A 15,531-nucleotide genomic window follows, 5' to 3' on the forward strand; every position below is an offset into this window, starting at 1 on the left:
AACTGTTAGTACCATGAGTTGTTGTAGAAACAATCTCTACATACTCATGCCATCAAGTGTTTGGATGGAGTAGGAAGATGGCTCTGCATACACCATACCAACAAGATGTATAGCGTGCACAATCCAGTGAGTCCCCAAAGGTAGCAAGAGGATAAAATAAATAATACCTTACACTCTATTTAGTGGTAGCTGGACTGAGAAGTTGAGCTTATCAGAGGGTCTTGTGAATGCATTTTCTGTTCATATTCATTCAAGGCAGGAACACACACTCAATTGACTCTGGGCCAATGGTTTATAGGAAAACATTACTTTTGTTACTTTTATTTCTAGGAACCAAGTTTAACTTTGTTACAAATAAGTACTTTTGTGCTATACTTTCAAATTACTGGCCAAATCCTCTAAGCATAAGACCTCCGGGGTCTCCACATACACATCCTGATATAGAGGATGAAGATGGCAATGGTAATAGTAATGTTCGAGGCATATGAGCTGCAGATTACTTTGCATTAGATCGCCACCTGGTGTTGGGCTCGGATGATTGCATGTTGTCGTCTTGGAAGAAGTCATTGTAGTCACCAGATAGGTGACTCATCCCTTGGACAATACTGCGCATGGGCATCCGCTCCATCCTTGGATTGTTTTTCCGCCACTGTGTTCGGATGAAAGTTTCTCCGCTCTGGCTAGAAAAAATTTTTCAGCAACTTCGAAGCTCAAAAACTTCCTACAACTAATATCGACATTGAATATACAACTTTCGGCGCCATCAACTAGATTCCGGTTCATCGACGCGGGCCGTTGGACCTATCTACGCCGTGCGGCCTACACCACATGGAATGAACACCGTTCAAAAAAATGCCCGGTATGTCGAGCAAAATTTCCACATAGCGATCATCACGAGGGCAGCAACCTCTGTCTATCGCCAGATCACAGCGAGTCGACCTGCACAGCTGGTGCGTCCTTCCGATCGAAAAAGCCCATCCAGGATCGGAGGGCCCGTTGACACGAGATGAGATCAGCCCCAGTGTGAGAAGTTGGCCTGATATGCAGTGCTCACTAGGGCGTGTTAAGCCAGCTGTTATACCATCACATATACCCCTTGAACACCAAGTGAAAGGACACCACACAAGTATTATGAAAATAAACAGTGTATTTATTTAGATCACAACAGCCCTGTACTCTTTGAGGACAGGGTACTAAGCACACAACAAAACTCTAAAAATACTTTAAGTTGCACAATTTACACAAATGCCCGAGGGGCACGGAAAACCATATACTATGGAAGTGGAATGCGAAATTACTATCAGGTAAGTACTGGACTAATAGGCTTTGGAATCGCTAGGACTACGTTACTGAACCTTCGGATTACTAGTAGGAGGCCTAGGGGACTCGGGTGCAGAGTGTGCACTCTCACGCGGGATGCGGGACAAAGTCTATGGAGGCTAGTAAAAGCAAAGTTAGTGTTCTCGGGCGAACCCGATAAGGTAGGTTGAAAACTAAAGTGGATCTGGACCCTTGGATAGTGAGGCTATGCTGGGGCACCGAAATGCCGAAGTTACCAAGCCCAGGGGCTGCGGCTGCATAGGTCTGAAAAGACGTCGGGAATCCTCATTGACTAACCAGGAGCCTGAAAGGAGTTGCTGGCAGGCGACCAGTGAAGATTGTTCGGTGGATCCAAGCCTGGATCGAAGATGGAAGACACCTGTAAGCAGAGGGGACCAAGTCCTGAATCACTAGCCAGTGATCAGATGGGCACCAGGATGGCACGGGATGGTAGTCACCTCGACCAGGTGAGTGGGCGACGCTGGGCTCTGCAGTCTCACGGACCAGGAGGCGTTGTCGGCGACCAGGTTGGAGGTGCGAGCTGTCACACGATGGTTGATGCTGTCGACGTCGCTGGACCCAGGATTGGGGCAACAAGTCTTGGCAAATTCAAGCCCACGCGGTGGACCTAAAATGGCGTATTGAGTGGACCAGGAGGGTCCGGGGTGCTCCTCCTTTGGAAGGGAGCAAGGGCCAGTCTGGAGCAACCAGACCAGCAGCAGTGATGTCGTCGGGCGTCGTTAAGAAGGCCACAAGCCAGCGGGCTAGTAGCCAAACAACGCGGTGAGCAGCAAAAAGCAGAAGGGCCCCACGCAGATCATGGAGATGCTGGGAGGCTGAACTTCGGTGCTGGAGCTGCTCAGGGTCGGGGCTTCTCGGACCCCAAAGCACTCACCAGGGGATCCCTCGGCGGTCGTGCTGGAAAGAAGTCGTGCAGTCTTGAAGATGGCCGGTCCCTCGACGTGGGCTTGAATTAGCCAAGGCTTTGTTGCCCAATCCTGGGTCCAGCAACGCCGACAGCTTCATCCATCGTGGGACAGCTCGCTCCTCCATCCTGGTCGCCGACAACGCCTCCTGGTCCGTGAGATCTGCAGAGCCCAGCGTCGCCCACTCACCTAGTCGAGGTGACGACCATCCGGTGCCCTCCTGGTGCCACCTGACTATTGGCTAGTAGTCACGAACTACTCTGCTTTCAGGTATCGTCCATCTTCAAGATCCAGGCTTGGATCACTTCGCACTCTCTTCACTGGTCGCCTGCCAGCATCTTTCTTCCAGGCTCCTGGTCCGTCTACGAGGATTCCCGACGTTTTTTGAGACCTATGCAGCTGCAGCCCCTGGGCTAGGTAACTTCAGCATTTCGGTGCCCCAGCATAGCCTCACTATCCAAGGGTCAGAATCCACTTTCGTTTTCCTCCTACCAGGTCGGGTTCGCCCGAGAACACTAACTTTGCTTTCACTAGCTACCATAGATTTTGTCCCGCATCACGCGTGAGAGTGCACACTCTGCACCCGAGTCCCCTGGGCCTCCTAGAAGTAATCTAAAGATTCTATAGTCAAGTCCTAGCGATCCCAAAGCCTATTAGTACTGTACTTACCTGCTAGTAATTTCGCATTCCACTTTCAGAGTATATGGTTTTCCGTGCCCCTCGGGCATTTGTATATACTGTGCTAACTTAAGTATTTTCGTAAGTTTTGTTTTGTGCTTAGTACCCTGTCCTCATAAAGAGTACAGGGCTGTTGTGATTCTAATAAATACACTGTTTATTTTCATAACACTTGTGTGGTGTCCTTTCACTTGGTGTTCAAGGGGTATATGTGATGGTATAACAGCTGGCTTAACACGTCCTCTCGAGTCTTTAGCCTTAGACTGCTCGTATCCACGCTACTAGGATAGCTGGTCTATAAGGTTGACTTACAACCAATCATCAATAAGGGTTGTCTGGACTGATATGCAGTGCTCACTATTCTAGTGAACACTATGTATCAGGCCAACTTCTCACAGGAAGGGTTTAAGTTTCCTTAGGGTATTGATTTGGAAGTTCGCTCCCTTAGTAGCCTTGCTGATATGATGCTGCATGTTGAGATTGGAGTCGAGAGTTATGCCTAGGGATTTTGCTGAATCCACTATGGTCGGTTGGACATTGAGTGCAGTTAGCTTTTTAAGCCAGGTTTGAGTGGTGGAGATCTTCGCTGGAGGTGAGATCAGCAGCAATTCTGTTTTCAGAGCATTGAGTTTGAGATGATTATCAGCAAGCCAGGAATGGGTGCTTCTGATCGTTGAGTTCAGGAGTAAGATGTCATTGGGGGATTGTAATTTGAGATATAGTTGAGTGTCATCTGCATACATGTGAAAAAGTACATTGGATGCTTGAAGCAAAGTGGTGAGAGGTTCCATAACTAAGTTGAACTAAGTTGGTGAAAGGGAGGATCCTTGGGGGACACCTAACGAAACAGGTACTGGAGAGGACATCAGGTTGTTACTCTTGAATTTCTGTGACCTGTTGTGTAGAAAGGAGGTGAACCACTTGAGGACAGTCCCGGAAAGACCCATTCTTGTGTTCAACAGATCGAGTAATTTCTCATGTTTAACAGTGTCGAATGCTGAAGAGAGATCAAGAAGGATGAGGAGGCAGGTATCCCCTTGATCTAGGATTTGAAGGGCGTCGTCATTTATGTGAGTCATAGCAGTTTCGGTGCTGTGACCTGCTCGGAAGCCTGATTGATGAGGGTTGAGGAGATCAAACAGATCAATGTGTTTAGTCAGTTGTAGTTGAACGCATTTTTCCAATAATTTGGCGAGAGTGGGAATATTGGTAATAGGACGGTAGTTGTTTAGGTCGGATGGGTCGGCAGTAGGTTTCTTTAGCAGAGGTGTGACTTCTCCAACTGTAAGGGAGTCGGGGATGGTTCCTTCTTGGAGCGAGCTGTTGATAATCTTAGTCCAGAGTGGAAGGAGTAGTGGGGTGAAATCTTTGACAGCGTTAGCAGGGAGATGATCCGTCAGGTGATTGGAAGGTTTCAGGGTGCTGAGCAGTTTGCCTATGTCTTCCTCGGAGTAGGTTTCAAAGGTTGACCATGTAGCATTGTGCACGTGTGCATAAATGCATACATATATCTATATGTATCTATCTATCCTCCGATATATACATACATATTACGTACAGATATGTATGTGTGTATATATATATATATATATATATATGCATACACACACGCATATATGCACACATATGGCTAAGCAAAGGTCAAATGTCTATTTATACGTAGATATATAATCAATCAGAGTTTTCAATAAAAATGTATAACGTTTCTTCTGTATTACTATTAAAATATTTCTTTTGTCCAATGAGTTGCAATAGAAAATTTAGGCTTGGCCTTTATTTAAATTAATGAACTTGACTTGAAAATTTCAAAAGATTGCCATCTATGTAACTGATCTAGCTTCTTAAAATAAGTTTTCTGTTCAGTTACTTATGATATATCGAGCATAAAGTTAGATAACAAAGATGTCATCCACAGTGACAATGCTTGATTCCAGTCAGAAGGATGAATCAAACAAGGCTTCTCAATTCATATCCCTTTCTTTAGTACAGTTTTGGCTGAGAGTGATGACACATGAGGAATATAATCCCAGTGTAAGGAAATGTTCAGAGTTTCAGGTCAATGTCGGTTGTGGTGCTCTTACACTGGTTGATCAGAGTGTTTAGTAAAAATATATTGGTTGCTACTGATATTTCTTTGATGGACTTACATATTCAAAATAGCAACACAAACTCCATTCCATACAAATATGCTTCTAATAAAGACAGTTTCTATTTTTTCAGGGATACTCTTGTCATTCATAGAATAGTTTTTTAAAATTTCACAGCTCCCATAGAGACATGAACTTAACAACTGAAGACGAACAACAGCCCTTGATATGCTATTACAGAAAGGAACATTCAACCAACATGCCACGGAACAGGATTTGTCCACCCATCTTGTGTATGCAAAAGGTTAATCCCTCCCAAATTTGATACACTAACCCAAATATAATAATAACATGGCAAATGCCTACTAAAATTCTGCCCACTAAAATTAGTCAAACATTTTATACTGTATGTTAGGCAAATAATAAATGAAAAATAAAAGTGAAAAAAGGTTTACGCACTTGTTTTACCCGTATGAGTCCTGGTGTGTGTCTTCAAATGGTCAGATCGAGAGAACTTTCTCTGGCACGTTTTACATTGGAATGGTTTCACACCTGTGTGCGAAAGACATTTATGATCTCCTCGATACGGAAAAGCCACTCTGTCTCATGTTGACTGAGATGTGGCTGGGAGAATTTTCAAATCCAGATGTCGCCATGGCTATTCCTCCTGATTACAATGTCTTCAGGAAGGACAGACTTAAGGGATGGGGCGGTGGAGTGGCACTGGTGGTGAAGAAATGCGTGCCATGTTCTATTCTGCCAGTGGATGACATCCGCGGCTCTGAGTCCCTTACCTTTTCCATCACTCTGGCACCTCACCAATCCTTCAAAGGACTATTAGTATATAGGCCACCTGGTCCACCTGGAACCTTCTTTGAAGAGTTTGACTCGGTTTTATCTGGACTAGCGCTGAAAGCAGAACATTGCATTGTAGCCGGGGATTTCAACTTTCGTATGGATGATCCATCGGAGCCGGATACCATCAAACTTCTGGAGGCCACGGCCCCTCTGGGCCTGATCCCTTACCTTCAGGGGCCATCGCACAACAAGGGACATACCCTTGACCAGGTCTTCTCGACATCTCCGCTCGAGGTGAAGGAGATTATCCCGGTGCTTTGGTCAGACCATAGGCTAGCCAAATTCTTGGTTAGAGGCACGGCAAAACCATCTAATCCCGTGTCTCAGCATCAGGGACGAGTTCCCAGGGCATATCATCGAGTGACCCCTGCTATGCTGGCCCAGGCTGCTCTGGATCACCCTTGCCTCCTGTCTGGCGACTTGGAGGAGGACCTGGAGTCACTGCAAGTATGGCTGTTAGATAGGCTGAACGATCTTGCCCCGGTGTTGGCCCCTCGCTTAACATCTAAACGGGTTTCGGCTCCCTGGTTCACTGCGACATTGTCGGCCGCGCGGCAGCAGTGTAAGGCAGCCGAAAGAGCCTGGCGATCACAATATGACTCTGTGGCAAGGCTGACCTACAAGACAGCGATCAAGGCCTATCACCGGGACATTCGCCTAGGAAAAAAAGCCTATCTTGCGGGGAGGATATTAGCCGCCTCTAACTCCTGTAATGAGATATTCACCATAGTGAGAATTTATGGCCCCTCGTTCCAATACATCCCAAGATATGCCCTCCAAATCCTGGGCTTCTGATCTTGCAATTTTTTTCACCAGCAAGATTAAACTCATCCAGGACTCTTTCCCACTGGCGGCTCCCATGGGGCCGGTTTACCCTGAGGACGACCCGTGCCTTTCGGCACGCTAGGTCCGGTGTTGGACGCTTTTCCATCTATTTCAGCCCCTGCTTCCTTAGCGCTGATGGGCAATCTTAAATCTGGGTCGCCTTTGGACCCCTGCCCTGCCAAATTCTTGGCAAAAAATGGCGGAAGTGATAAATCCGCTGGCGAATCCACTCCTGAATCTCTCGCTGAGCCAGGGAGTGGTTCTGCAGGCCTGGAAGCAGGCAATGATCATTTCTTTGCTGAAGAAGCCTGGCCTCGATCCTTAGGCTCTGGTTAATTACAGGCCTATCTCCCTGTTGCCTGCTCTCACGAAAATCTTGGAGAAGCATGTACATATGGTGCTTTCCAATTTTCTGGAAGCACATAAGATTCTGCACGCCACTCAATCCGGCTTCCGCCCAAATCTCAGTACAGAGACCGCGCTCCTAGAAGTCTAAGAAACCATTAAAGGGGTTCTGGACGCTGGTGGCAAAGCCATGCTGGTTATGTTGGACTTGTCGGCGGCCTTTGACACCGTCCCCCATGATGGCCTTCTCGCAAGACTCTGAGATTGGCCTACGGGGGACGGTGCACAGCTGGTTTTCATCTTTCTTAGCTGGCCGCTGGCAAACGGTCTGGGCCTCCCCAGACTCCGCCGTGATGCTGCCATTGGGAGTCGGGGTCCCGCAGGGCTCTATATTGAGCCCGACCCTTTTAACATCTTTATGACCCCTTTGGCGGCGCTGGCGGAGTCGTTCGGGGCCCAGATCGTATCCTACGCTGACGACACCCAGCTCCTCTTTTCTTGTAAGAAGGGAGGAGTTTTCGATGGAGTATCCGGGATTGCCTTGAGGCTGTTTTTAAATGGTTCCAGCTGAACAGCCTCCAGTGCAATTCTGATAAGTCGGAGGTACTCTTCTTCGGGTGCGCTGCGGAGCCAGACTGGCATGCTTGGTGGCCCGTTAACATGTTTCCTCCGTCTTGTTCATCCCAAGTAGCTAAGAACTTGGGGGTCAAGATGGACAAGGGTCTGACGTTGAGATCCCAGATCCTTGGTGTGACTGGCACATGTTTTGGCCTCCTCAAGATGCTGCGGAGGTTTCTGCCGCTTCTGTCTGAGGAACATAGGAAGCTGACTGTGCAGGCTCTGATAGGCTCTAGATTGGACTACTCCAACGTCCTCTATCTGGGCCTGCCAGAGTTTCTGCTGCAGCGGCTCCAAGTTGTGCAGAATGCGGCCTCGAGGGCCATTTATGGCCTAAACAGGCGAGCCAGTGCTGTTGGCCTTTTGCAGACTGGCTGCCTATCCGTAAACGGATTGCTTTCAAGGCAATAACTTTGGCCTACAAAGCTCTTCATGCGGTGGGAGTTCAATATCTCCAAAGGAGACTCCTTCTACCAACCGGCTCGCTCCCTCAGATCAGAATCTGTTTCTGGCGGTTGTGCCGCGTGTTAAGAGAGCTCGCATTGGAGGCCGTTCCTTTGGACTGCTGGCGCCACAGCTGTGGAACACCTTTCCGTTGGCACTCCGGGGAGTGACTAGTCTACTCGCATTTAGGAAAGGCCTAAAAACTTGGCTGTTTGCCCTTTAGGTTTTCTTCTGTTTTCTGCTTTCTATTTTGTTTCTATTACTGTGTTGTGTTATCCTGCTGTAGGTCTCATCTTTAAAAGCGCCGGGACACTCTTTTTGAGTAGCCGTGCGCTATATAAAAATAAATATAACATAACATAACAATCATTCCCTCTGTCATACTTGGCACAGGAAATCTAGAGATGGGCAATGCCACTCAAAATAGACCTGCTATCCATACACCTGCCAGGGAAGGACAATGTAGAAGCGGATTGGCTCAGCAGGCAGACTTCAGCATCCCACGGGTGGGAACTCACATACAGGAAACAGACTATTCAGGAGGTGGGGCACTCCGACAATAGACCTGTTTGCAACACGCCAGAATGCAAAATGCCAGTACTTTGCATCCAGACAACCAGAGGCACTGTCCCAGGGGAATGCCCTATGGATAAGCCAGTCAAAAACATTTGCCTACGCTTTTCCCCCGATACCACTGATCCCCAGGGTTCTCAACAAATGCATGACGAGCAACATGACGTTCATCCTGGTGGCACCACAATGGGCCAGGCAGACCTGGTACTCACAGATAATGGAGATGGTGCAGGTCCCACCCCACAAGTTCTCAAAAAGAGACCTACTCCATGGAAAACGGGGAGGTTCTACACCCAGAGCCGGAGAGCCTCAGCCTCTCAGCTTGGCTCCTGAGGACTTAGAGTTCGCACATCTAAAACTACCAGAGGGCACCCTGCGGGTGCTGGAGGAGGCAAGAAGGCCCAGCACACGCAAGTGCTATGGGGAAAAATGGAAAAGATTCACTCAATGGTGCTGCAAGAAAAAACTCTATAGAAAGCTGACCAGGGAATCAATGGTGTTAAGATACCTCACGCACCTAATAAAAGACAAGCGAAGCTCATCCTCTCTGAGGCTACACCTGGCAGCGATTGTGGCCTACACAAGAGGAGAAGCTTCTTTACATCTCAAGTAGTAAAAAGATTCCTGGAAGGGGCTAAAAGAATAGCGCCACCAAAAAGGATGCCGCCGCCGGCTTGGAACCTGAATGTGGTACTGACAGAGCTCATGAAAGCACCTTTCAAACCCATCCACAAGGCATCACTGCAAATGCTGACAATGAAAGCGGCATTCCTGGTAGCAAACACTTCGCTACACTGGGTGAGCGTACTACGGGTACTAACACTGCAGGAACCCTACATCCAGATACAGTGACAGTCGTGATGAGAACAGACCCGCACTTCATGCCAAAGGTGGTGTCAAGGTTCCACATGAATCAGTGTTCAAATTCCTAGCTTCTTCCAGAACCCCACGACAAGCGCTGAGGGCGCTCCACACTCTAAACGCAAGAAGGGCAGTGATGCACTAAATTGAAAGGACGAAGGAACACAGGAAGACAAAACATTTCTTCGTATCCGTCACAAACTGTTACCTGGGTAGACCAGTAACTAAGAACACCATAGCTCGATGGATCGCACAAACAATACAATTCTGCCACAAGCAAGCGGGCCAGGAGCTAACAGTAGGGGCCCAGGCCCACTCGACCAGAAAGAAAGGAGCAACAATTGCTTTTCTGGCCAACACACCAATTCAGGACATATGCCTGGCGGCAACATGGCCTTCAGTGCACACGTTTACTAAGCACTATTGCGTGGATGTACAGATGAACAAGGAAGCACAAGTAGGACAAAGAGTGCTTCAACATATATTCAACAACCAACGCTCCTCTTCCACCCAGCCGCCACAAAAGTAACGAAACCGCTGTAAAATCTATGCGCAGCATAGTGAATCCGGAAAGATTCACGCTGCAAAACGAATACTTTCTTACCTGTCTGTGTAGTTTTGCAGCTTGAAGATCTTTCTGGATTCACTAGCGAACCCACCCGCCTCCGCCAGAAAGATGAGGCTGGAGAAGAAGGTGGAAACACATGGAATAGAAAGCAAGTTGAAGCTTACAACATACATGAAAATAATTACGCTGGAGAAAGGTTGAACAAACATAGCCATGGATTCACTACAAGGACAAAAAAAAAAAAGAATCCGAAGATGGTGCCCAATGGTGGTAGCTTCCGCCGGAAGCATGCAGACGTCACAGAAGGTACACCAAATGGTGGGACGTAGACACCCACCTGGGCTACGAAAAAAAAAGAGAAAAAAGACTAAGATTCCGGACCCAACCACCAGATAGCGGAATATGCACAGCATAGTGAATCCACAAAGATCTTCAAGCTGCAAAACTACACAGACAGGTCAGAAACTATTTGTTTTTTATTATGAAAAACAGAGAACATCAAGCAATAAATGGACATAAGGATACAAAAGGCATAAGATGCAGTTGAGCCACATATTTGTCGAATGTACAGGATCCTAGAGAGCAACCTTCGCCCCAATTAATGCCATGACTAGAAAAATAGCAAACAATATGGTAATACACTGGGACAGAAAAAGGGGGGGGGGTTTACAATTCAGGCACATGCACGCCTCATGCAAAGAACCCTAGGGGGCAGATCGTACCCTCTCCATCGCCATGTCCGCAGTAGGAGAACTGCAGATTTCACCTCTGTATACATTCCATGGCCCCCACTTTTTGTCCCACTTTTTAGGGCAACCTCTGAGTTTATACACCGTTTTCTCAGCCAACATAGCCCTATCCATCTCCGCCACCCATCTTATTAAAAGCGGGTGGTCATGGGAGCCCAGAGCATTGCTATGGAACGTTTGATAAGGAGGCATCCCAGGGCCAACCACTGGTGTTCTATGTCCGTCAAGTCAGTCTCCTCCCAAACGTTAAGGATTCCTCCCCGGGGAGTGAGAGTAATCTGTTTTAGTGCCTCTATCATTTTCCGAACAGCCCCTTGCCATAGTCGCCGAATCACCGGGCATACCCACAAGGTGTAATAAAAGGTACCTATCCTGCCTCAGCTGCGCAGACAGTGGGCATCTGGACGCCTGCCTAACTTGGCGAGTAGCTGGCCGGACATGTAAGTTCGGTGGAGTATTTTTAGCTGTATCAAACGTAATCAGTGGCAGATTGCAGATTCCCGTGGGGACATCAGCGCCGCTAACCAGTCAGTATCTTCTAATTCGCCCACGTCCCCCTCCCATTTGTGGCGCAGTGCTGGAAAGGAACCAGGCAGGTTGTTACAGAGCTTGCGATAAGTACAGGAGACTGCCTTAGTCAACAGGGGTTCAGAAAGCAGTCTGTCTTCTAAGAGGTCTGGTATATTTGTTTGAATAGCGTGTTTAACCTGGAGGTAACGAAAGACCTCCCTGTGTGAGAATGTGTGTTTCTGTTGCAATTCTGGGAAGGATAGCAGTTTCCTCTTGTGTATCAGATCCCCGACGGTGGATATGCCAATAGTATACCACTTGTCAAATCCTGGCTGGAGACGAGCGATGCAAGGTGCCTTGCCGTCCCATAGCAATTAACAAATTAATCCCTCCAGGGTGGTGAAAAAGGAATATGCAATCGGAAATTGGCAGTTCTGGAGGATATACAAGAAGCGGGAAAGAGCCAGCATTTTAAATAGGGCGGCTATGCAAAGATCTCCAGTGGGAGATATCGTTATGTAGTCTCTGCAAGGGGCCCTTAAGATTGCGGTCGTAAAAAAGTTGGAGATCTGGGGTGACAAAAATGCAGAGATATTTAAAACACTCAACAGCCAGAGGAACGGAATAACCTCTGGGTAACGTAGGCGGTGGGCCATGTAACCTAACCGGACGGATTTGGACCAATTGATGGAGTAGCCAGAGTACTTTCCAAAATTGGTCAGGACGTGAAAGAGACTATACACAGAGGCGGCGGATTTGGACAGAGACCAATATGTCGTCAGTGTATAATGAGATTTTGTCGACAACACCTTCGGCCCACCCAAGGTCCCGAATAGAATGGTCTGCGCGGACCCAGTACGCCAGTGGTTCTAAAGTCAAGGCGAACAGCAACGGTGACAAGGGGCACCCTTCCCGTGTCCCACGGTGCAGTTGTAATTGCCGGGAAGTGTGATTATTGACTCTAATTTGACCCCATAGTTCAGTGTACCGGAGTCTGACCCACTGTATGAAATTGTGCCCAAACCCGAATTTTGTCAAGACGGCAAAAAGGTATGTCCACTCGATCATATCAAACGCCATTGTGGTGTCGAGAGGATAGCGGCGTCGTCCTGAAAATACTTTGGTCTCCCAAGTACATTATTGACTCTGCGGAGGTTCAATGCTGTATTGGGGTGTGGGAGGAATCCCGATTGGTCAGCGTGGACCAGGGACGGGAGGACCATAAGGAGTCTGGTGGCTAGGAGCTTGGCCAATACTTTGGCCTCAGAACTAATTAAGGAGATTGGCCTAAAAGAACCAACATCTGTAGGGGGTTTATTCGGTTTGGGAATAACAACGATAGATGCCAACCTCAAGTCAGGTGGAAGAATGCCTTTTTCTGTGCTTTCTTCAAACATGTTTTTCAAATGTGGTGTGACCCCTAGAGCTACGGATTTCAGGAATTCCATTGGGACCCCGTCCGGACCCATGGCTTTGCCAGATTTAATAGCAAAGATGGCATTGCTGACTTCCTCGGAGGTAAGGTCTGCCTCTAGCACCTCCCTTTCCTCATCTGAATTAGAGGGTAGGTGCATTTCATCTAGTAGGGACCGTGACTCTTCGGCATTGTAGTGCGCCCTAGCTGTATAGATGTGTTTGAGATGGTCAGCAAAGGCCGCCGCCACTTTCTGGGGAGCTGTTATGCGTGTTCCATCAGACTGGACAAGGAGTGGGACCCATCTTGATCCTTGTTCACGACTTTCAAGCCACGCTAGCATTTTACCGGCACGGTCTCCTAGCTCATAGATCCTATGGCGGGTCTGGAGAAGCCTTGCCTGTGTCAGTTCCGAAGCCAAGGCCCTGTATTCTAGTTTCGACTGGAGCCGACGGGCCGTAGTGTCTGATGGATTAGCATTGTGGGCGGACTCGAGGCTAAGCAGGTGGGTTTCAGTTTGGGTCAGTTGCTCATCGTTTGCGGATATACCCTACTTTGAGAGCCAACGCTTTTCCTTTAAGGACAGCTTTATAGGCCTCCCATAATGTTATTGCCGAAGTAACCGAGCCGACATTTTCGACAAAATAATCGGTATGGTCAATTAAGTCCTCCCTGATATCCAGGATCTTCAAAATCCAGGAGTTAACTATAGTCGGCCCTCGGGTGAACCGCTGGTGATAGTTGAGCTCGATACTGAGGGGGGGCAGAGGAGGGGGGGGAAGTGATCAGAGATGCCACGGGGAAGACCTCGCATGTTGCGGAGATGACAGACCTCAGCCAGGGGACAAAAGATATAATCAATGCGAGACATGCTGATGTGGGTATTAGAATAGTGAGTGAAGTAGGGAGTGTTGGGGTGATGTGTACGCCAAAGGTCCTCTAATCCCATAGCCCGTGTAAAGTCTGCGAGATCAGACCCTGGCCTATGTGAGCATCTCTGGGGTTGTCTATCGGCCGTGTCGTCCATCGTCATATTAAAGTCACCCCCAATGATAAGAGTGCCCCGGGGGATGTCCAACATTATTTTGCCAATAGCTCGTACAGCCTCCGTCCCCAGTGCTGGTTGAATATAGGCTGAAATTACATTCAGTGGTCTGCCATCCAAAGTGGCCTCTAGGACTGCAAACCTTCCCTGTGAGTTTGCCCATGTACGCGTAGGTGTTTGTGCGAGAGTAGTTTTGATAAGAATACCGATGCCCTGGGACTCCGACGTAAACCCGGCGTGTATCAGCAATTTATAACCCCAACGTTTAAGTGCTCTACAGCAGTTACCCACCAGGTGTCTCCTGTAGGAGGACAAGGTCGGGGGCATGGCGTTTAATAAATTGTAGCACAATCCCTCTTTTGATTTTATTTCCCAACCCATTGACATTCCACGTCATGTGTGAGTTTCCTATCAAGGAGGTTTGTCGTCATGGCAGGTGTAGTAAGAACGGATTGAGGGAAATATTTTTATAGAGTGTCCCCACCTCAGGGGGCATATTGGCTAACCAAAAAACAGTAGGGGACTTCTTCATGAATGATCGAGACAACGCATTGCAATGACTCTAACCACATCGTCCCAAATTGCGACCTGCTCTGTCACCAAAGATCAACAAAACCAAAACAAAAAACCCAAAACCACCCTACCTCCCTGTCCAACCCCCCACCCTGCCCCCCTGCCCGCGGACTTTAAACTATTCACTCCCCAACTAGGCAAAGTGCCTGTCGCCCTCCCAAACATTGATGGGGTGCCCGGAGAGCCATGTGAGCCCTCGCCTAAAGCCTACAAGATTGTGTTGCCTTACTCATTTTAGGTCCAGTTTTTCAGTGTTGACATTTATATATTACAAGAAACAATGAGACAAACTGGACGGTTCATGAAGTCTGGACCAGAGAAAGGAGTGCATGGAGACCAGGAACAAGTACAAACCAGTTGTTACATGGCTGGCCAAAGAAGAAGTTCCAGTGATAGAAGACGGATCAAGGAACGGCATCGGGACCATCAGTGAAGAAGGCCCAAGCAACTAATAACGTCAATGGTCATCTTGAGTTCCATCAGTGAACAAATCTTGGCTCTCAGGGAGCGGGTTCTGGTCAGTGATTGGCTCCTTCTCGACGATTATTCGGAGTTGTGCCTGATTGACGCCAACCCCCGAGCCATTCCCAGACCTCTTCAGGGGACGTGAAGAACCAAGTCTTGCCCTCCGACTCCACACACAGTTTAGCAGGAAACAGCATAGCGTACTTTATATTCTTAGCCCGTAGGGCCTATTTGATGTCTAGAAAACTGCGCCTCCGAGCCTGCACTTTCATCGTAAAGTCAGGGAAAATCGTGATGTGGGCATTTTCCAGGTGTAAGGATGGCCTCGCTCGTGCCGTTTGAAGGATGACATCCCGATCACTGAAGTTAAATACTAGAGCAATTATAGGGCGGGGGAGCGCCCGGCTTCGTCTTACCACCCAGGACCCTGTGCACCCGTTCAATGGAGAAATAGTTAGACAGTTGCTTGAGCTGGAGGTGTTTCAGAATCAGATTCTCGACAAAGATCAGTAGTCTGCCCCTCCATTCGTTCCGGAACTACCAGGAGGCGGAGGTTATTGCGCCTTGCGCGTCCTTCGTAATCATCGAGAAGCTCCCCCATTTGCTGCTGCTGTTTTCGGAGTTGGGTCACCTGTTGCTGGTGGGTGGTGGTATCGTCTATGAGCGCTGTGG

The 15,531-nt window shown here is 48.2% G+C and overlaps 1 protein-coding gene across 1 annotated transcript in view; it reads left to right on the forward strand.

Annotated features, from left to right (window-relative positions):
- LOC147669012 (zinc finger protein 638-like) overlaps window positions 1-15,531 on the forward strand; it is a 472,920-nt gene that overhangs the window by 191,180 nt on the left and 266,209 nt on the right. The gene's annotated exons all lie outside the window — the stretch shown is intronic.

The sequence above is a fragment of the Lissotriton vulgaris genome, unplaced genomic scaffold (genome assembly GCF_964263255.1).
Source record: "Lissotriton vulgaris unplaced genomic scaffold, aLisVul1.2 SCAFFOLD_1591, whole genome shotgun sequence".
Taxonomy (NCBI): Eukaryota; Metazoa; Chordata; class Amphibia; order Caudata; family Salamandridae; genus Lissotriton; species Lissotriton vulgaris.